At 43.6% G+C, this 22,682-nt stretch overlaps 1 protein-coding gene across 1 annotated transcript in view; it reads left to right on the top strand.

Moving 5' to 3' along the window:
• The first annotated feature begins 1,048 nt into the window (after positions 1–1,048).
• LOC128299264 (catenin delta-2) overlaps positions 1,049–22,682 on the top strand; it is a 36,702-nt gene continuing 15,068 nt past the window's right edge. The window contains exon 1 of the mRNA XM_053035167.1: positions 1,049–1,573. The gene's annotated coding sequence lies outside the window, so the exon portion shown is untranslated. The remainder of the gene's footprint in view (positions 1,574–22,682) is intronic.

Raw genomic sequence — 22,682 nt, 5'->3', positions numbered from 1 at the left:
CCATAAGCATATTATCATCCCCCTTTAACCTTTAACCTCGGCCCGTGTAGATCATCAGATGATCAACAGACGATCAGGTGATCGTGGTTTTGATGTAGGATCTATAGGTCTCCACCGACCACTGCATTGAGATTGAGAAACGCGTTAGAGTAGCTGACTGCTAACCGGTCTTTCTACTGTTTGAGGAAGCTACTCTACTCAAAACATCTGTCGCGACAAACGAAGCTGGGACTAAAACTCAGGGAATCACCCAGCACACGTTCGAGAGGAAGATGCTCAAAATAATTTTTGCGTGGAAGGACAATTAAGGATCCTCGACAATGACAAGTTCTATGAGTGGCTTGATGATCTCACTGTCGTACTGTGGATTAGATTCGCCAGACACCGGTGGGCTGGTCCCGTCATGAGAAAGGCACCGGATGACCCAGTTTGTAAAGTCTTTTTAGGTTGTCCACATGGACATGGATGCGTGTTAGACCCAAATTGAGATAGAGTGATGACGTTGATGGGAAAAGATGGGATATTTGGGTGACAGACGACGGTTCGGACATTGTGAGCGGTTTAAAGGAACCTGTAGTAGGCCAAGGTTGCGGTTGTAGTGCCGTATAAGTAAGTATATAGACCTATGTTATGTTTTCAAACGCTGTTATATTCGTTGGCCAGGTCTTTGCTGGAGTATTGTTCATTAATATAATCTTCTACGTAATTTATTTTTCGCCACGAGGGAGCCATCATTTAAATAAATAGATATCAGGATGCTTAGTCTTTGTAACGGTTTGTTTTTGTTTCGAAAATGTTTTTAAACTTGGTACCATTTCTCAATCACAGCCCAAATTTCGATCGTAATTGTCAAACTGTGTTTGATAGTGTGTGTGAAACGATGCAGGTTTGAATCAACCTTTGATTTGTACAGTCGCTCTGCCTATCTCTTTCCTTCCACCGCAGAAACGGTGTGAGTGAAATGTACGATTGTTGGCTGTTCCTGTCATTCTAGGGAGCGCTACACCGAAAAAAACAAATATGGCGACTCGGTTCGATATGAGCTGGAATTAGTGTGGTGCATGTTTTGACAAAAATATCTATTACAAGAGTGTGAATGGTGATACTGCTAGTGTTTAAAACGTAGTTGAAATGTCCCGCTACACGGTGGACATGGAGTTTTGAGCAGATCGGTGCGTTTCGATCGTGAATTCGTGCGTAGAAAAATAGTCCCTTGCCGCAGGGGTACTGCGGGTGTGTGTAGTGTCAAACCTCGGCCGAAGCGGGTGGGTTTCAAAGCAAATGCGCTAGCAAAGGAAGAAGAAACGAAGAAGCGGAAGGAAAGAAGCGAGTGGTGGCGTGTGAACTTGTGTGTGCGGGCATCGGTAAAGAGAAGAAAAGTGTCCGCCAGAAAAAGCAGCACGACTGTGAGAAAGAGCAACGAAGCATCATACGTAGACGGGTGACTGTGTGCGTGGAAAAGTGAGCAAGGGCAGCGAAAGAAAAAGGAGCGCTCAATTGGTGACAACGAAGCATACCGATGCGTTAGCTGAGTGAGTGAAATAGCACGTACCGATCCCGCGCAGTAGTGTGTGTAAGTATGAGGGAGATGAAGCGAAAGAGAAAAAATAACTTATTGATGAGCTGCCTTCAGTGTAAAAGGGCTATATTTGGGGTGTGTGGAGTAGTGTTGGTAGCTGATTCATGAATCAGAATCAGTCTTTTAGTTGAGTAGATGACTCCGAATTTACGAGGTAGCTTTATTTCTCAAATAAGCCTAAAAGAATTGGGATTTATCCCCCGACTTCTAGATTCATGAATCCTCAAAGAATCATAAATAATTAAAGATACACAAATAGCAAATAAATCTTGAATTCCTGAAGGCGGCTTGGTGATCTGGTTGATAGTACTGCCTGGTTTTCACGCGATAGGGTCGACACCAGTGTAAATATTGTCAATTCAGAAGGTGAAACATCAAAATTCTCTAAAGACCCTTTGAGATTTTGTAAATATGAAAGCATTCACATCCTCATTCACTAGAAGCTTCACAAACATTCAAGAAGCTTTTGACAGTCGACTCATGGCTTGCATGAATCCTCAACGAGGATTCATGTGCATGTTTCAGCTCAATCGATTCATTAAGCAAAACTCTATTGTGGGAGTAACCGTCTACAATATACAATCATCTCTTATCAATGCGAAAGGTCGATCAACTCATGACAGGAGTAATGCAATGCTGTATGCGAAAATTTTACCTACTTCGCCATGCAGAAATTTAACATAAGAGGGATTCTATTTATGTAGATTGCTTTTTCAAAGATCGTTTGATTTTCTTATTTTTTGTATTACACGGGATATTATTTTATGTTATTAAAGGCGTTATGAGTTGAATTTAATGTCCGTTTCTCTGGGACCGGTACCAACAAGGCTTGCCTGCTGTTTATGCCCACAGTTGAATGAACCGGAATGAAATTCTTCTCATGAAATTACTATCCTCAGCTTGAATGTACAAAGAAAAGTCGAAAATTTTGCATGCATGCATTTTTGGGGTGTAAAGATGCATTTTTAATTCTAATCTCACTACGGTGGAAAAAAAACCGACACAGCTACGGTTCCTGGAAGGCGGGTGAACTGAGCATTGAGCGTGAATCGGGAAAAGCAAAATTTTCCCGCAAGCGCTGGAGAGAAAATCGACCCCCTCGTTGTTGGGGGTAGTTTTGTCGCGAAAATACGTAGCTCGCGAGAGAGTGAGAGAGTTAAAGGGCGAGCACAGCAGCACCACCATACGGACAGAGATATACATGCACGAAGGTGATGGAAGATGGAAACACTCTCTGCTACACACACGGGCACACGGTGCAAGCGGTGACACCGTACCAACACACGCCCGTGTACAGACGCACACATCGAAACGCAGGCACACGGAATTTGAGAGTGGACACACAGCGGTCGGCGAATGGAAAATTTTGCAAACGCGTCGTCGTCCACAGAGCCGTCAGATAGTGGTGCGTGCGTGACACGAGCGGTACCGCGAACGACAGCCAGTGCCCAAATGTGCACGGGCACGGTGCGTACGATGGTTTTCCGCGTGCGTGAATAGTGATTTTAGCCGTAATTTAAGTTGCCGAAAAACTTGTACGTGTGTGGTTGCATGGGTAGTGTGATGGGATTTTTCCGGAATTATTCAACCAGTAACATATCCCCCATTCATCAACAAAACGGGCAAAAGAGACGTGGCTAATGTGCGTGTGTGTGTGTGTGCGCGCGGGTGTGTGAGAAAATCGTACCACGATTTGAGTACTAGATCCGGTGAAGCTGTGTGGTGTTATTCCGGGTTTTCGCGAAAAAGGTGTGTATTCCGTTGGTGGAGATAGTGATGTGTATGATAAATAGGAAAAAAAACATGCAAAGGAATCCCCAGATAATCAAATATCTAACCCCGTTGGTGGTCACACCTGTCAACATTGTGCAAAAACTTGGGGCTGTGGAAGGACCAACCACCCTCCCCTTGTCCACAACTATAAAGGGTGCGGCAACAATTTTCCCGCTAGCAAGGAACAGCTACTTTTGCGGGAATAAAACAAACACATCCTCGCTAAATCGTGCTAAATGATTGATTGAATATGCCAAGGTTGCTTTGATGGCATTGCGAATGAGAGGGTGGCATAAAAACACGCCTAAAAGGATTACGCCTCTGTGTGTGTGTGCGCGTGTGTGTGTATGTGCTGTGTATTTCGGCATTGAGTGTGATTTTTTTTTCTTCAATTTTTCCTCGTCCTATGTCACCTCGTTAACTGCGCCAAAAAAGGGAAGCACTTTCCCCGGGGCATCCGGAAAGTGCAGCGCGCGTGAGGCCCGCGAGAAGAAAGTGGAATCTGGGTTACTACGATCATTTACGCCACCTTCGGTGCAGCGTTAGAGCGAAGGGAGAAGAAGGTACAGTACAACCATGGGCGTTTGAGGAAGGGAATGGAAGGGTACTCCTAGAGGGTGCGGACCCTCAGCAAAAGTGTCACGCGAAGAAAAGCGAAGAAAACACAAAACCTGTGTGCACGGTGGTTAGTAGTGTAGGTGAAGGATGCGAGCTCGAGGACCCTCTGCACGTACACACCTGTGCGTGAGAGCGAGTACCAACTCGCGTTGTTGTTTCTCTCTCTGATGCCGCTAAAGCGCGTGCATGTATGTGTGTCAAGTGGCAAGTGCGCCGCGCGTATCCTTTGGCGTTGGGATAAATCCAATCGTTTTTCTTCCACGAAGGAGATAAAACGAGAGAGAGAGGAAAAGCGAGCGAGATGAGCGAGCAGTCCATGGATTGTGAGCTGTGAGTGAGGGAAAATTCATCTTCTCGCAAGGAGAGTCTTTTTCACGAGATGAAGCTGATAATTATCCTCACCGAATGGAACCCACCACTGCACACGGCATGTTCGCGTTGTGGAGAAATTGTTCAACAAACAATAACAACAACAAAAAGGCACTAAAATTTGTCACAAACATCGCAACGCTCACTACGCACGCTGTTGCCGCACGCATCCGGTTTGAGGGTGGGAAAAATGGGGAAGTTGGTAGGGAAATAGTGCTGTAGAGTGAGCGGTGTGTGTGTGTGGGTTTGTGTATTTCCACGCTGCGTTTCCCGCAAGGCACACACAAATTGTTTATTGTGCGTCTCGGTAAACATGTTACGCAAAGTGATTGTTTTTGCTGATGTGTAAACGGTGCTTCTGTCTTTAAACTAACAACCGCAATGTTAAACACATGCCGTCTGGGGCAAATTGTTTTAACTAATAGTTTTATTTTACAGTAAATTAACGTATGACATGGTAATGAAATTAATTGATAGTTGAATTACGAAATTAAGCCTTTGTTCTTTTAAGGATGTCCAAAAGAAAAACCGACCCACTATTGATAGTCTTCTTGTTAGTATGATTTTTATTGAATTGAATTAACACAATGGTTTTTTTTGATTGTTATTTACTTTGGAAACATTTTTATAGTATTCCGAATATTGGAATTCCGTAATATTCGGAGAGAGCTGTGCATCTTGTCAACTCCTATGTTTAATCACTGAAGCTTTCTATATATTTGGGAAGGATTTTTATTTTTGGTTCTGTTTTCCAAAGCTTCTCTTTAAGCGTCTCTTGCTCTCACTTACAATGTAAGCAGCTACAAGCTTTGTATAAAAATAATCAGCAAGCACCTTGCAATGAGGCCCACAAAAACCGCACCTGAGCATGGCAAGTTTCCACATCTAATCGTGTCACCATTAGCTAGAAATCGTCACAAATCAGGTACGACCCGGGCCGGCTATCGATTTCTACGGCGATTTGTGGCCACACAGCACCAGCTTGATTGAAACACCGCGAATAATAACGAATAATGACGACGGCCGGCTGGCTGGAAGCATAGCTCCGGTGTGCGCGCCACAGTCATCAAACCGGTTCGTTGCGCTTTGCCTCTGGCACACTTTTGCATCGACTTGTGTGCGCGTGGAGCTGATTGCGCTTTCTCCTTGCGTCCGGCGGTTTATAATACAGAACACCGCAGATCCGCGTAAATATAGGACACAGACGCGAAGCGTGCACTTTACCCGTTCGGTTGCATTTGGGAGCAAAAAAGGTGCACAATCATATTGTAATGTTCTAAAAGCTCAGCCAACCTCCTGATAAGGAGCACTGTTAATGAAAATTTCGTATAATGAGCAAATCGAGATGCTATAGAATTATCGCTATAGACGAACACATTAAGAGCATTTGAGTTCTGCTAAATAACTTTTGAAATTGACCAATGGTTAAGTGTAAGGAACGGTTAACAATGGCATGGAGGAGCTCCTGATGGAGCACATTGGAGAAATCCCTCGACATCTGCTATTAACGAATTTCTCGTACAACAACTTAACAACAACAACACTAGAGCAGATAAAATTTGTTAGATGAACCGATTCTATTTGGACAATATCTCGTCAGTTAATCAACAAAGGCTTAGATAGACAGAATTAGTGCAGCAGGACACTTTAGATACTAGAAGCTTCTTGTTCGTTTTCCATCTGTGAGGCACTTCGATAGAGAGATCTAACTTTCTGGGCCATTGGATCGAGGTTGCGCTCCAAAACCTCAGAGTATACCGGACCGGCAATTTAGACCATATGTTGTCCCCGAGCAACAAAACCGATTTCATGTTGCATTGTGTAGGGCAGTAAATATGTCAACAAAGGACCAAATATAGAACAACCCGGTCAGAGATTGAAGAAGATCGAATATCATCAACCATCAACGCCTCTTCATTCAAAAACCGCCCCTTGCACGGTAATAGAGGCAGCGGAATTCAACTCCGGCAAACAAAAAGAGCTACTGCTGATAACGACGATGATAATGATAATGGTGAAGACGGGCGCTCGCGCTCACTCGTTGCAAACCACTTCATTTCCTCCCGGGGGCAGGCCTTTACCTTGCTTTGCGACACATAAATCGTGCATCCATACGCAACCGAACGGAAGCAGCATTACTTGTTTGCGTCTCTGCTTCGCGTATTGAGTTCGCGACAATCAAAGCGAAAAGCAGCAGCAGCAGCAGCAACACCGGCAGTGCGGATTGAGATGGGCGATCGGCAAAAAAGGGAAGCAATATAACAAATAACCGGAACGACCTCGAAACAAGTAATTGGATATCCTTTGTGTCGTGTGCTGCGGACGCGTAACAACGTGACTTTCAGTCACCGGCGACCCTTCAAACACGCTTGCGATCCAACAGAGAAGTGGTAGCGATAAGCGGTGACGCACAGAAAAATCAAAACAACTCGTGTGTATCTCGGTTTTGGTTGATTCGGTTGATCATCTTACCGTATCGGTGGAGCAATGCGAAGAAAAGGTACTGTGGAACCCGGTTGGGATGCAGTAGAATCCTTTATTTCCTGTTACCATACTGTAGATTCTTTGTTTGATTTATTCTCGGTTCTTTAACAAAGAAATACTACCGATACCGCTGCTTTTATCTCGTGCCTCAAGCCCCCAGCTGCTTTGTGGATCGTAAACTACCACCGAATAGTCGTTTGGTTCGGACACCTTCATCAATTTATGCACAGTAATAGCAATGTGCAGTGTGTAATTCGATCCAGTCTGTTCTTCGTGCTATTTGAACGCCAAAAGATTCTCTACTCACTCTCACTCGCTTCTAGTGGAAGGAAATTAATTTTCCTAGGTGGGAAATGTCTTGTCTGGCGAACTTCCGGCATGCAATCGGCATCCACGTTAAACGGAATATCCTGTTCCACGCCTTTTGTGGGCGCGTGTGCCCTGCAAGGAAATCAATTACGAGAGGCTGTTATGCTATCTTCATCCCTAATGGGCTACAGTTTAATTACCGTTCCGTATTTGTTACTTTCAAAGAGTATAACTTCAAACCTTGTCGAATGCTCTGTTATAAACTGGTGGATTTTAAAATTTACTATTGAGATTAATTGATGAAACTCCCTTCTTCTCGGAAGTTCAAAGATACATGAACTTTTTGACAGTCGATTCCTGGTTTGAATGATTCCTTTCTAAAGAATCATATAAATGGCTCTTCTCAAAATCATCATTAAATACAACACATCATTTTTTTTTTCATTTAAACCTTTTTAAACTCAAATACAAATCGTTGGCATCGTGAAGCTTTAAATGCCCTAAGCGCTCACAATACGCTTTCCTATAAAGATCCCACCAAACAAATTATCCCCGCCTCTTACTTTTTTGCGAAAAATGCGTACATCCTGCAGAACACTGCGCTGGAAGTAAACTAAATTTGCCTTCCTACCGACACTACGATACTAATCGGTATGCTAAACACGTGAACGGAAAAATTCTCTCATTCGCTTATGTGATTGTTTTTTTTTTTCAACGCAAAAGCCATCATCTGGCCTAACCCTCCCCGCACATCGCACTTCATTCTACCTTTTACGCCTTTTAGTTGAATGAAAATTCCCGTCTGCCACACCAACACCAAATCGCATTAGGGTAGTGGTAGTGCTAGCGACCGATTATCTCTATTATCAGTGTGCGAATTTGGTTTCCCGTCGTGTTCATTGGTTCTTTAGCGCAAAAAAAGCAAGCAAAATCTCCATCACCACCCCATCGTTGGTGGCTTTTTGGGGAGGTGAGTGAAAAAATCGTTGCATCTCGGGTGTGCTTGCTGTGTACGGGATAGATTTTTCTTTCCAGTGCACCTTTACCCCCATCCTCAGACAGACGTTTAAAGCTATATCGCGTTAAGGAAGACTCGCAGGACATTCACACTGCTGCGCTACGCATCCGCAAACCGAAGCGAAGGATCGATGCACTACTGCTGCAAACTCGAACCAATAATGGATCGCGGGATGCATTCGGGGAAATGCGGAAGAAAAGCGGAAGAAAATTGATCATCACTCTCTCTCTCTCTCTCTCTCTTGAGAAAGAAAGAGAAAATGAAATACGGCACACGGACAGTACGGACCCACCACCACCGCCCATACCGACGGAGTCTCCGCAAAGTATTATTTGATACGAGAAATTAGTCAGCTCTTCTTCCTACTATTCCGGGGGTGGTAAAACAGGGAAAAGATGCTCCATGCACCAGCTTCCCAAGGATATAAATAATGACCGTTTGGAAGTGTCCTCCCCACCGCCCCCACTACTTGGAAGCGGCCGGTCGGCAAACGTGTTGTGTGTGGCTCCTTAGTTTCTTTTCGTTCCGGTCGTTGTACGGTTTCGAGTATTGCCAATGACGGGGGGGAAAAGCAGAAAAAGACGAACGTTTTCCAGTCCAGTCAGTCGTGTGCGCCGGACCCGCCCGACCTCCGGAAGCGGAAAAAGCAGGTGAAAATACAATTTGCAATCAGGTAATTTGCTAGATAGGATTGTTTAATGTACGTAATCAGATCAACAACAAACGGCGGTGGTAGCACGGTCAAAATTCCCCCAAGGCGCGTGGAGGACTTCACTTTTGCGCTTAAGCTGGATAAGTGTGTGTTTTGTTTAGTCGCACTAGCAAAATATATAACATGTGTCTGTGTCTTCAGTGCGCCATTCCGCCACAGCAGCAGCAGCAGTGTTGTAGGTGGTCATCACGCGGGGAGAAGCATGGCTTTGTTATTGTGCCCCCAGGATTGCCGACTCACGTTCCAACGGGGTAATTAGTAGTAAAATCATTAACACAACCCCCCATCGTGTGTTTTTTGCGCCATGCGGTAAAGTTTGTGTGCTTTATGGGGACAATTTTGTGCCAGTGAGGCTCGTTTTAGAAATGCTAACGCCCGTCTGACTGATGATGAAACGCGGACTTTCGCTCACTGCGTTTAGTTGCATTAGCAGGTTGCTTTATTGATATAAATGATAAAACAAATTTATTTTAACACCTAACCTTTACGAGTAAATAATTGCCCATCGCGCTTCTCACGGCGTAACTAATGGTGTCCGGTGTCCGGTGGACGGGCAAACAGCACAGCACAACCGGGACGGCTTTTCCTTTCTGTTTGCACCTAAACCTTCTTCCCTTCGCTGGGCTTGCGTACCAATGCACGCGTGTACTACCTCCAAAGTAAACATTTTCTTTTAATCTTAGAACGTATTTTACTAAACAACAGCGTGCGCCGTATAATCTTTGGTTAATGTACTGTACAGTGCGTAACGGAAGTTTACGAACACTTTTCTGTTATTTTTTGCACAATACCACAACAAATTTGCAAAAGAAGTTGTTAAAATTGTCTTTTAACATTGTTTATCTGACAATTTATGATTTAACGAAGTTTTGGATTAATATGATTCTGATTCCTGAATCTGAATGACTCTTTGAATCGAATGAGCTTCTCTGAAGATTCATGAATTTTGAATCATGAGTCTTGAGTCATGAATCATGATTCACGACCATTAATAATTTAATATATATTCTCATAGATTCATTAATCTGTAAGAAATCGTGAGTTTAAGCCATATGAACTAGTGAGGTGCTTGATGAATCTTTTGAAAAGAGTCTCTAAATTTGAATCTTTAATGTGGAGTGTTCGAAATCAGGAATTGATTCTCAAATGATTCATGAATCAGAGTCAAGCGGCATGGTAGATGGAGAAGGGTATGCTACATGATGATGTATTTAAGTTCATTTATTATTAAAATTAGTAGAAAAATTCAATCAGATTCACCCAACACGAATCATCTCAAATGATTCATTAAATACGAAACTTCTTGCTTAGTGGCACAACAACGTCAAGAGGTCTAGGTAGGTCTGTCAGTTCTGGCCTTCTATGACTTCCCGCCACCCGTGGTGGGATAGCCCGGTCTATGGTCTATGGCACCCGACTTCTATTGCCACCCGTGGTGGGATAGGTCCCGGTGGGATTTTGGATCCGGTTCTGTCGTGTGAAGACTGGTGCCACTACCAACACACTACCGAACCCGCCTTACTTAAACATTATTGTTCATTGGAATTTGTGTCAAAGTTGTGCAAGTGCACTGCTTTTATAATCTTTATAAAATCCTAAAATAATTTATTTATTTCTGAAAATATTAGTTTTTTTCACAAATCATAAGTGCTCTATTGTATAAGAAGCAGCTAGGATTATGTAGTCAAAAAATATTTTAAATTAAACAAAATTAATGAAATGTAATATTGTTTCATGAAACACTAAATTATGAACACGAAAATAATAACCACACCTCTGACATGAGCAGTGTATTAATTGATGATACATTAGCGTTAGCTTCGTTTTTAGTAACTACAGTACGAAACAACACGTTCCAATCGGAAACTTCGCCGTACAATAACTACCTGCCTGCGTGTCTACATAGTTTCGCCTATTTAGCGCACGTGCTATTTGTTTTTCTTCGTTTAGTTTCTGCTACTTCCCCCGACCCGACATCGGCAAGAAAACAACCCTCACCTCTGGGCCATCTCTCGCGATGCTGAAGCCACACACAGCCACGCAAGCCAGTCCACCAATAATGCACATTCTTTTAATTGTTTCCAGACCGTGCCACCACCACCCGTGGCAAGACAGAGGCACGAAGAAGGAAAGATCGTGCGGGGAACCTTCAGGTCATATTTCTTAACGTTACGATAGGAAAACATTGCGCCATCGGCAGCAAAAATAACAGCAACGGTAGCAATATTGCAACAGCGTGTAATGTCTGCTTTTTCGCAGGTTAGAAAAATCTCGCTTCTCAGAACACTCGATACATAACCGTCCGCTCGGCCACACACACACACACAACCCCCCATATTTACTGAAACAATGGTCGGGTCGGGAAACCCTGCGCGAGCAACAATAATAAATTAATCAAGAAAATGGCCTCCAAACGCCACTACTCCGACAGAAGAGTGCGGGCGTTCGGCCGGTTCTGCAGCAGTTCACTTGCCTTGCGGACGGCACCCAGAGCGCGGCACAGCGAGAAGAAGGAACCTTGTGGGTCGCGTCGTTGGTCTTATAAAGATGAGCGGATGGATGAGGTTATATCTGGTTAAATTGTTCTGGCACAACATGGCAATGGGTGATTAATGGGTTGTGTGATCCTGCGAGGAAAGCATTTTATGGCAGCAGTGCACAGCCAGGCCAAACCAAAGAATTGCAAGCGCCACTTGACGTGTTGTGTGTGTGTGGCCAGGACGTTGAGATTGAGTCATTTCGTGTGTGCAATTTTTCAATTTCCTTTCGCTTTGCTCACCCGATTTTTCTCGGGTGGAACGGAGAAATAAATCCGCCATCGATTGAGACTTTTGCTACTTTTCCTGAGTGGGAAAGTGGGAAAAGCTTATTGAGAGTTGAGGTACAAGTGTTTTAAGCAAGGCAACAAGGTACAACTTCACCTCCGCAAGTGTTTTAACAGTTGTGGAGCTTCCGTAAGGGAGTTAACAAAGGGTTTCTTCAAGTTCAAGTGAGAAAGTTGGGACTTCAATAACTTTGAAGTTTGCATCGTCAAGCAGTTCTGATACTTTTGTTAATTTTAACTACACATATTAACTTTAAAATGTACATGGTGCTGACTTGCTGTCAGTTCTTGTTCTGATAGAAGGATCTCATCGGCATAAAGAGGGGTAGATTCATTAAAAAAACGCGGACACTTCCCTTTGGTATTCTTTGAAAAACAACACTAAATGCAAAGAGACGTACCTTCGTATCACTCGGTTTTAAGTGTAGGTTGTCGCCTGCAGTCTTCGAAACATCGACAAAGATGATCACTACGTACGCCAAGCAACACACTAGAATTTACCGGAATTTGGTGCTTATTTGTGAACGATTTTACCGACTTTTTGGACACAACCTTATGGACTTCCAGATCCCCGGATTAGAACCCTGACGACTATTAGTTTGGTTCTGTATGAGGTCGATTCTCAACGAATACAAGGACATCGATTTTGATCAGAATATGACATGAAGTTCGTGAAGTAATACAAAGTACTTTTTTTTAATTAAAAATATATAATATAGGTTATACACCACACTCACAAAGGTGTGAGTTTATAGAAGATTCGCTTAAGAAAATATTCTACTTTTATCTTTTAATTTTCCATTTCATCATGGAAAGAGTTTAGAGATGGCTAAGTCTTTACTGATGCACCTGAAAACCACCTCCCCAATATAGTCTTAAGCTTAAAGTGCGCTTGACTTTCGTTCCAACTACGTAAAATGAGGAATATTCTACATGAAACAGTCGAAGATTTCTTAGCTTTTGGGAAGAATCAATCATTAGACCTCATCAAAGACACACCTTAAAAGAAACACACCTTAAAGCAATAGCTCCAGAATTATAGTTTCAACAATATCTGAAAGTGTCCCAATTATTCATCCATAGCTCGGAAACAGTTACAGCCTTAAATCGTTATATCAAAAATGTCTTCACATCACTAATTCTGGATCGCTCTTGTCTCTTTCCATTGTGCTGCCAAGCCCCAGCAAAGCACACATGGGCAAAGCTTCCCCAAAATTCCCTTTTACTCAGCAAAAAAACCCAACGATAAATCCATGTAAGTTCTGTGCTGAAATCATTCTTTCGGGGATGAGCTCTAAGAGTTCGCCCAGAACTGGGTGTAGATTTTACGGCGACCGGGCAGAGCTTTGCCACTATTACCGCTTCAGCACATCGTTAAATGTACTTTTTGGAAGGTGGTTATTATAGCATCGAATTCATCTCCTACCCAAAGACCGGAAGGAACCCCAAGTCAACTTCACCCTCCACACACGGGGTAATGATGCACTTTTGGATGGGGGAGGCTTGAGGTTGTAACCGGATAAAATGATGGTACCGCCGGTTCCTGCGATGGAAGGATTGGTCGGGACCATCCGAACTATTGGCTGCACACTTTCCGCTCGAGCTGTCGTCACTGATTGCATTCGGTTGGTCCTTCGTTCGGACGGGATCACGGGTAGTACACACGAAGACACCGAAGGACGTTTGTTTGATCAGACAAGTCTCACTGCACTCTCTCTCTTTCTCCCTGCAGGCAACACTCTCCAGGGAGCTTCTGCCAAGTTGCGGCCTTCCGCGACCATTGAGGGCAGAGAAGGGAACATTATGTCCCCAATTGTGTTTTTTTTTTGTCGGAGGCCCCCTTAAGATAAGGGCGGAATACAGTTGGGGTGTGCCGAAGAATGGGAAGCTGTCGTCGAGGACCGTGCAGAAGATTCGCGAAGTTCAATGTTGAAGCGATCCGGGAAGCGTATGGGAGCGAAGCGAAACGTCATCAGCGGCTGGCTGGCGTTAATATAGGAACGGACGTCCTTCTTCCCGCTGTGGGGTGCTTACGGGCTGGCTGGTTGAAGTGTTTCCTACTACTTCACCGGCACCGGGATCAACGGTGGTGCCCCATCAGAGCCTCCGTACTCCTTGTCTTCCGGTGTGTGTGCATCAAGTACATTCGCGTGATACCCCCGCGCCATACCCCAACAGAGGGGAGGATTTTACTTCCGGCGTGAGAGTGTGAGTCTCGCTGAATATGACCCAATCTGCTAGTCGGTAGTAGCCGGTTTTTTTGCGCACACACAGGCAAGATGTGTGTACCAGCACTTACGCCATCGCTTGCGAGCATGGGAAAATCGATTTTTTCCCGACTCTCTTGACACGAAGCTCACACACATACGCCAGTACACGGCATAAAACCACGGAATATAGAACCCTTTAGTACTGGAGTCATCGCTTCCGGTACGGGGGTTGTTCCTTCGTAGAAACAATTGCTGTAGTCGTTTTGTTTGGGAGAACGTGTGGTGATGACTGCAACAACAAAAAACGAGAAAAGAAAAGTAACATTAGCACTGGTTTGATGGTGTTGTACAGCCAGCCAAAAGGTCGAGTATGGCTTTGTAAGAAACGAACGGTCCTATGGTTTCTGTACATGAATGTTTATGTTTCATTTTATTTATTGTACAACTTGTAATACTGTTTTTTCCTTTCTTTCTTTTTGTTACTCAACAATTGCTCTTACTTAATCGATTTGTTTTGTTTTGTTTTGGTTTTACATTGTCTTGTTACTTGTTTGACATTGACAGACACATTACAGCCAACAAACAAATCACTTTCTGCATTTGATGATACTTTCATCTGTTTGTGAATACTGCTCAATAAGCAGCTTTGAAATACGATTACATCTTTACCGGTAGCGCAAGCAAGCAAGTCACAGCCGGTGAGATGAAATTTGATTCTTCCCTACTTTTAAGGCCACGCTCCGCACTCTTCGCTCCCAACGCGTTTTTGGATAATAAGACCCGTGACAAAAATTATTCATCCAGTGGGACTCATCGAGCGAGCGCAACAAACATAAACGAACACTCAACCCGATTGGGGTTTTGCATTATTTTTCCATATCGATTACAATGGCCAAACAAGTGAACAACGCGAGCGCGTACTACAACACCCCGCGTGAACCGTTTATCCCTCTTGTTTCGTTGCTTCAATTGGGACATTGTAATGAGAGCTGCCTTGCTTTTTTTCGTGTTTGCTGCTTGACTCTCGATATCTTTCATATTTTTTGGTGTTTTCTTTATGGTATATCGAGACACGAGTTTATTTCGTTCCGTTTCGATTTCAATACAATTGCGATGTTTTTTTTTGTAAAAGTGTTATTGAAGAACAAACTTCTTACAGTAAGAAACATTAATTTTGGGCATTTTGACCTGGCAGATCGTTAGACAAAAATTGCCTTAAATGGTTTGTTGTTTAAGCCCTTTCAGCATATTTACAGAATAGAAAAAGAGAGAGAAGCAAACTCCTTCCAGAGTGTCTCCTCAGATACTTTGAGGGTAAATCTTTCGAATTCCCGTTTTTGCTACAACCTTAGACAATGTCTCTTTCCATGCAGGAGGTTATGATCATCGGTCATGTAAAACCTGACCTGTAAGGACTGATCAAGGATTCTCCAATAGAAGGACACCCCTTCCTTCCTGTAAAGTTAAAATCTGAAAGCTATTGAAATATTTCCATATTTAAAAGAATAATTTGTCTGATTTATTTTTAGGGTTACGATCGTTGATGTCTATTTGATAAACACTATCAACACTTTCACTAAAGAGAGCACGTTCGACAATAAACACACATCAATTGTGTTAGACAACGCCGCATAAATTGAAGTTCCAACAGATTGCTCAGAGACATTTGAAAAGCCCGAGCCATAAACCGACCCGTGGAGGGCAGGAACTAAAAGAAAGTGACAGTAACGACTCCGCCAGTCATAAAAGCAGTCGACGAAATGGTTGTGTGCATTTAATAATGGACTTTAGCCGAACCGCTCGGCAATAATCCGATACGCGTACTCTACTGTTTTGAAGCAACTGAAGTTGGAATGAATGAATTGTGCCTCCGAGTCGGATGCGTGGTCATCCATAATGGGGGTGATAAACTTGAAAGGAAGAAAAAAGTGTTTCATAAAAAAAGACGCATGTGAAAGATTTATGCATCTTTTACGGCTCAGCAACAACCGAGATGATGCTGTTGCACGCCCTGTGGACCATGCTCTAAGGCATGGTTGCATCGAATGTTTCGTTTTCCGTGCGTTGTTGGACAACCGCGCGAGCATTAGCATACGAATGGGGTGCTGCATGAAAGATGGCTTCCAGGTCGTTCATTTGTCATCAAATGCTAGCAAGAATAGGTGTTGCCGTCACGCTGTGTACATTGGCCTTGCGTTAAGATGCTATTTGGGATTTGCTTTTGGATTTTTGGATTTTTTGTTTTTTTTTTCAATTACGAAACTAAGGTGGAAAACCAATGAATTGGTGGCTAATCTAACAAGCCTATAAATAAACGAGTAAATTCGGGACTGGAATTAACGGGCAAAATCACGGGCAATTTGTATGCTGAACGTAATCATCGAACGAATTAATTACGGCCCATTTAATGCCGAACGTAATGATTTTGCTACTTGGAGAAGGCCATTCACAATTACTGGGCCGAGGGAATGAATAAATCAACCAACGAACGAAAGCTTCTTTGTGTACTCGAAAATGCACCTCCGTGCAACAATAGCAGCGGAGAAATAAATGCTAACGAGCTATTTAAATAGTCAAAAAGGCCGGATTGCAGACGAAGAGGTGGTTTGCTGCCGGTTGGTGGTGGGTTACGTCAAATCGTGTATTTCACTTCATTTCAATCGGGACAAATAATTGGACGGAAATAGTTGCATGTTTAAGTCATGCAAGTAAAAAAAAAAGCATTAAATAATTAGAGTAAACGTAATAAAGAATAATTAGAGTATTAAAATAAATAAATTAGACTACTATCTGCTCAAACGAATGCATTTGGGTTCGTGAAGCAAAATGCTAAGGCCTCAATGCGTATTTATACCTTCACTAAGTCAAGTAAAATCGAGTCAAACCAATCCTCTTTTTCTGGTTTCGTTGGTTTTACATTAGATAACAAAAGATTACATAATAGGAACCAAATTCTACAATGTTGTGTACGGAACGTCCGATCCTTTCCTGGAGACGGTTAGACCATACAGGAGCGTCCGGGTACAAGTAATGCCAAATATTACTGTAACAATTGGATGCGCTCGCAAAATGGACGGCGGCGGGTGATAACGAGCAGTACGGGAGCTTGTCGAAAACCGCAACCCCTCAACATTTGCTCAGCAAAAGAAGGATGACCGGATTGCGGAAAGTCCTTGCGGTTGTGTCCGAATGTTTGGGCTCTGATTTTTTTTATATATCACCCATTGTGCCCTAACCTAAGGGAAAGGTAAAGGGTGGAAACAATCTGACATAAGTGAGTGGGTAAAATGGGGACGATAAGCGAAAAAGTTGTCTCCATAGAAACGCAGAGCAGGATTTACTTTTTTTTGCTTTCGGGGAAATGCGAGCCTGTCCGGGGAAAAGTAATACCGCTGGTTGTGGAGATGGATGAAAATATTTGGTCAAATTTCCACCCCAGTAGTGTATGTGTGGATATGTGTGACGTGTCCAGCTATAGGCGGATCCCAACGGGACGGCTGCTAAACAGCGAACAAACCCCCTTGTGTATGATGTAAATAGCGAACAAAAAAAAAACAAATGAAACCAACCAAGCCACATCGTCCTCGAGACTGCTTCTTCGACGAAACAGCAAGGGATTGTCTTTTGGGGCCAACATATTACAAACTAACACTTCGTTCTCGACCATTGGACCACAGCCCCACCAGCTGGCACCAGCGGCCATGGTTTTGGAGAAGAATTTTATTCAAAGCTTTGACGCTGTCAGCTTATGTTGTATCTTTTTTTTTGTCGGTGCTGGTTTTAATGATCGTTATCAACACCACAGCAGCGAGCATCCAAGCACCAGCAGAGATAGAGAGAGGACTATGAGTAAAACAAAAATATTTTGACGTGTGCTTACGCCCTGTTACTACATCATCCGGCAACCCAAGGATTCCGGTTCGTTTGCAGCATTTGCTGTTGAATATATTTTCCCACAAAAATTCCTACGAATTTCACTGATATGCCGGTGACCATGTCACAGCGAATGATGGATTTTGCTTGAAACGTGAAATACACACAATACACACAATACACACCCTCACACAAAATTTAATTCCCTTCTTTCTGTGGAAAACCAATTTCCCATGCAAATACAGAATATTGTCGGAATTTTGGTGAGATTTTTTCCAAAAAAAAGTAACTTTGTTTGCCGTATTGCAGAAATTTAGGCGTTGCGTCAACAACACAACATCCATTTCATGTTTGAAATACTATACGCCCTAATGTATGCAAACGGTACGACACCTTCACTAGCTTATCGAACTGGAAGTTCGTCGATGTGGCAAATGAACGGTCCCGATAATCGTAGAAGTGTTCCCCTGGTATTTGCGTAAGTGGTAACTGTTCGCTCATTATTTTTTTTGTTCACATGTTTCCATTAATTTTCTTCTTTCCAGTGAACCGACGGAAATTTACGTGCCAAAATCCCTTTTATGATGCGGATGAGTACCACTATCTTCCCCTCCCATCGGCCGCAAGGTGAAAGGATGTGCGCAATGTTTTTTTCCCGTTTGCGTTGTTGCTGCGAGACAACCGCAATCGAGAAGCGATCTAAACCGATGCTGCAGCTCGTTGCACGCCTTGCTGTCTCTAATCCATCCAGCAGCGCATCAGCTTTCCGCTCGATAATTTTCAATTCTCGTACACATCGACGTGGAAATGTGCTGGGGCTGGTTTGGTGTTGTTAGATAGATAAGCAGCAAGGCAGATTGCCGGATCCCTGCGGATGAAAATTCCCCTTTTGCTTGTCCGTGTTTCATTGGTTGGTGTGGCGACCATTAGGCGAAGAATAGGGTTAAGATGAAGGGCAATTGTGTGGGATGGGTTCAATGAGCCATACAGTGATGATGTGATGTTGATAAGAAGTGATTTTTTAGCTTCGGAGAGGCAATCTTTCTTTAAACTCATGTCCTTATCCTACCTTTGAAACACTTTGAAGCATTGCGGGTTTGATAATTAAAATGAAGCTTTATAGCTTTTTAGCGCATTTTAGCAAATTTCGATTGTTTTGCAATGGAAGTAGTAGAGCCCGCCAACAATAGACAAAAGAAGCAGTAAATGGTCTCACAATCACGGCTACTTTGAAGAAAATGTATAAAAATACAAATGAAAGACGCTCTTACAATAGTCTCAAAACTCGCGATGGTGTGTCCCATCCATCCTGCGGTGAATAATTATTGTTATTATTTTTATTTTTGCAGTCCTAACATTCCACTGTGAAACGGATAAATAAACAAAAGTAAAGACTTCGTGATGATGCTCCAGCGGTGGTGTACCGCTGTTGTTCGTAGGATGTTTAGCATAAAAAATGGCGCTCAAAAATAGCAAAACAATGAATATTTCATGGGTTCAGTCAATTATATGCTACTCCAGAAGCCAAAAGTAGCTAATGGTGTGTTAGAGCTGTCACGGATAGTATTGTCCTTCCCACGTCCCATCACGGCATTGCTTCGTCTTCGCCGAACAAAAAAAAACCCAGGACAAACTTGAAACTCGAAAGGAGACGGAAAGGAGATCCGACAAGACAACAAATTCTCTGCTGTTTTGCTGTCCCGCGCGGGCTCCTTGTTGTCCCCCAATAACTTCGCGGCGGGAGTCCTTGTGTTCTTCTTGGGGGGCCCGGTAAGCGCTGCTGCACATTGTATTTAGGTCTATATCGTCTATTGTGTCCGTGATGGGTTGATAGTCGCACGTCCATCAGCGGAAGTCATTTATCAAGCCACGGCGCGGACATGGTTGGGTATTGAGCCGCGGGAAAGCACAACTATTGGACTGCTGATATGGCATCGGACGAAGAGGTGCTCCCCTGGTGCTCTAGTTCTCCTTTCACTACTACACTGGCTGACTATGGTCGGGAAGTTTTGCAGACAGACAACGGTGTATGATGTCAGTGAAACTGGGAGAAGAAGTTGTTCTCCGTTTTGTTTCTAGAATAGAACAGTTGTGTCATTTTTACGACAACAACCCCTGCGAGGGTCCCAACTTGGGATCAGTCTGGTGGATAATATCTGATCAACGTCATTTACAGCTGGAGAAGTTTGAACAGATCTCATTCGCGAACTGCTGGTAAAGTAAGAAACGCTAGCTTATATTTTATTTTAAACATTTTATTTAAAAATGCTCCATCGGTCTTGTAATGTCTCGCGTCTCTTGTGTAATGTCTCTTACGTAAACGATACTATCAGACAAGCTGTAAAGAATACGCTCACAGTGGACATCCGCATAAGTTCATGATAAATGACAGTATCAAGAACCGCTCCAGAATTCAGGACAAACTCAGAAGCGTATGCGGTAAATCTATCTAATGCGAAGGAAAGCAGCTGGACAGAGTCACAAATAAGGTACAGACACATACAGACACACGTAAAGCGATGGGGAAGATGGGACAGTTGTCAGACTGCATTATTCTTGATTGCACACAAAATGTCCGGGAGGCATGCTGGGAGTGTCTCTCCACTGCCGTGCCGTGTGTGGATGGGTCGATAGTAGTTCTCGATGGTCCAAACGGCGCTACGGCGGAGTACGTATTGCAAGATGCTATAATTTATGGCAGATGTCACTTCCAGTGCTTTCCGATTGTTATTGTTTCTGTGGCACAGTTTCAAACCACATTCCCTTCAAAACACACGGGGCTGCCCAGCATGGGGCTGTGCATGATGATTCCAGGATCTTAGCCCAATGATCAACCGCTATTACATCGCCATTGCTCCACGTAGAGGGGGTTTTTGAAGGAGTCTTCTTCTCGCAGGGTGACACAAAAAATAATACATTTAATAGTTGCTCCATCTGGGTCCGGTCGCACGTATGCTTCTCACCTTGGGCGTGCGTCATTTGTGGAGGATGCGAATTTAAATTGTCTTTTATTCTGCTTTGCCTTCCACACGCGGTACGAATCGTTTAGCGGTAGTATCCGTGGGGTTATATCGTGCACAATATCTGCAACAAGTCGTTGCGCTTCTGCTTGAAATGGCCGTAACAATACCACCACCATCGTGCCGTGCATGGGAGTGTCGTTGCCTATATCTATGCAAATACCCACTGTGCACAAGCTTCCGTTTCGGCACGTCCGTATTAGGATCAATATTCCGGGTAAATCCGGCTCCTCTCGCCGTTATAGCAACCAGAAGTCCGCCCCTGGTCGGACATCTTTGGGTGGACACACACACACACACTCACACGTCGTATAGACACCATCGTCTCCTGTGGCGTTGTTAGAGAATGGCCGGATTCTAGTCGGTCGTGGTGTGCTTTTTTTTTGGTGCTATTCCTCTTACGCCACCCAAACCAAGTAGTCAAGCGCACACCTTGACACGGCGGAAATGAAATTCAGATAAAAACTTTGCCAACACAATTTCAATGTGCTCCGCGCGCGCTCTTTACGACCGGGAATCAAATTTTTCAATAAGGTCAGACTTGAGGCATCGTCAGACAACGCATCATCCACCGGAAGAAGATGCTATGTGAAGGAAGTGTTCACACAAGTCGGCTGACTGTACATGGAATGGTGCTATGTAAAACAGTAGTGGGAAGTGTGCTATTGGAGATGTATGTGCTGGAAAGGTATCTTCAGAATTTATAATATGAAATATCGTCTTCGGTACTAACCCAGTTTATACTTCTTCATGGGGTTATAATAAAAGGACCCAACTATAAGGTCCGAAATAGCTGATATGCTTGAGAGTTCGAGATGAGGATACGCGATTCACGATCTTCTGTATTTATTAGTCATTCATTACATTGCTCTTAGTTTAGAAAGTCCCGATGAGTCGCCTACTAAGAGCTAAATTCCTTCCTGTTATGAAAAACTTGAGATGAGGTGAGATTCGATCAACGGTCGTCTGTGCATTGGAGCGAACTCAAAGCCACTAGACCATTCCACCACTCTTCAAAAGAATAGAACAACAAGCGTTTTGTGTCGAACTGTCTGGGGAGCCCCAGCCCGTTTTTATGTTCCAATTTATAATTTTATTGCTAGTTCCAATGTCCCACACCGTAAACGTCGTAATTGTGCGCAAAAGTAGTGAGAATACGACATTCTGCGGTAAATATAGCAAGAAGCATGGCCGAGAAATAAGTGAATAAGATAAAATTTTAACTTTACGTTTTTTCCGATATTCTGCTACCACCGGTGTAGGAAGTCAAAGGGCGACATTTATCGGAACAGCAACCACCAGCAGTCACGTACGATGGATTTGGTCCGTAAGCTAGTGGGGTTTTTTTTTTTTAAACATTTTATTTAGCATTACGTTGTTATCGGCGGTGCCACGAGTCGAGCTTTTCAGGGCGCGCATTTGTTTAAAAGAGCACCCTTGGACAACTGCTGTGCTGCTGGTGCGGCGCGAGTTCCTTCGTACACTGCTGCTGATGTCTGCGTTCATCATCGTTTCCGTCCAAGAAACAGAACCGAAAAAAAACCCGAAACCATATTGCTTCCTTCTCCTCCGGGTGCGTGTGTCCATGACGCAACAGCGGAACACAGCCGAATCGGGGGTCTCCACCAGACGGAAAGGCAAAAGTTTTCACGCTGAACGGCTCGAAGCACGCACCGAACTTTAGTTTTCAATTTTGTCCGTAATCATTCCGCGCGCGTCCACCAAACGCGCAACGAACTCGCGTGTAGGGAAATCTCTTGACCGTTGAAATAGCAGCAGGGAGAGGAGAAAAAAAAGAACAATTCCTTGCTCGCATTATGACCTGCAAGGGAACACTCCTCACGGGTTCCTTTTTTATTTGTGGGTCACTCTTCCCAATGTTGTTGACTAACC

The sequence above is a fragment of the Anopheles moucheti genome, chromosome 2, assembly GCF_943734755.1.
Source record: "Anopheles moucheti chromosome 2, idAnoMoucSN_F20_07, whole genome shotgun sequence".
NCBI lineage: Eukaryota > Metazoa > Arthropoda > Insecta > Diptera > Culicidae > Anopheles > Anopheles moucheti.
The sequence above is the reverse complement of the archived record's forward strand: the minus strand, read 5'-3'. Positions and strand labels throughout refer to the sequence as shown.